We start from the raw sequence: 1,068 nt of genomic DNA, 5'->3' as shown, positions 1-1,068 counted from the left end.
CACACACACACACACATACGCGCGCGCGCACGCACGCACGCACGCACGCACGCACGCACGCACGTACGCACGCACGCACGCACGCACGCACGCACGCACGCACGTACGCACGCGCGCGCGCACAACGATATCACAAGAGCCAAACTAGCAGCATCGGCTAATACATTTTGGATGCAAATTAAATACATCCGACCAATTTGAATTCATTGTCCGGATCCAATCGATAGAGAGCCGTCGCTAGGCGAAGGGAGGAATATAGAAAGACATCGTTTGGTTGTCCGGCGCATACAGACGTGCGAGTGATGCGTGCCTGTATGAAAACAAGGACATCATCCGAACGCCGTTTCATGTAGCATGTCGAGTGGTGGTACACACCGTACGTGCATTCGCACTTTCTTCTGCTTTCTCTTTCCCTTCCTCTTTCCGTCTTCTCGTCCCTCCCTTCGTTTTCTCTCTCTTTCCTCCTTCCCTCTCTTCCTCCATTCTCACTATTCCTTCCTCTCCTCCCTCTCTTCCTCCTTCCTTTCCTCCTCCCATCCTCTCTCCCTCTCCTCCCTTCCATCCTTCATTTCTTCTCTCTCTCTCTCCCTCCCTCCATCCCACCTCCCCTCCCCTTTCATCCCTTCCTTCCTCCCTCCTTCCCTCCCTCGCCCACTCCTTCCCTTCCACCCCTCTCCCCTTCCCTCCTCTCCCGCGGCGTTAATTTGGCAACACTGCGAGCTGGTTGATTACATGGGGATGTTTAGTAGAGACAACGTAATCGTAGCTCTGCCAGCGGCGCCGCAATCCTCCTTATTTACGGCAGCGGCGGGGGGGGACGCGCGCACGCACGCACGCACGCACGCACGCACGCACGCACGTACGCACGAGGATCACCACTGATTATGCGATGACGTCATTGCGGGACGCAGTCGCGCGCATGCACGTGATCAGCACAGATTATGCGGTGACGTCATTACGCACGCACGCACGCACGCACGCACGCACGCACGCACGCACGCATCTGATCAGCACTGATTATGCGATGACTTTATTGCGGGACGCAGACGCGCGCACGCACGCACGCAC

Source organism: Priapulus caudatus, unplaced genomic scaffold (assembly GCF_000485595.1).
Source record: "Priapulus caudatus unplaced genomic scaffold, Priapulus_caudatus-5.0.1 Scaffold2573, whole genome shotgun sequence".
Classification (NCBI taxonomy): domain Eukaryota; kingdom Metazoa; phylum Priapulida; class Priapulimorpha; order Priapulimorphida; family Priapulidae; genus Priapulus; species Priapulus caudatus.
This window is presented reverse-complemented; position numbering follows the sequence as displayed.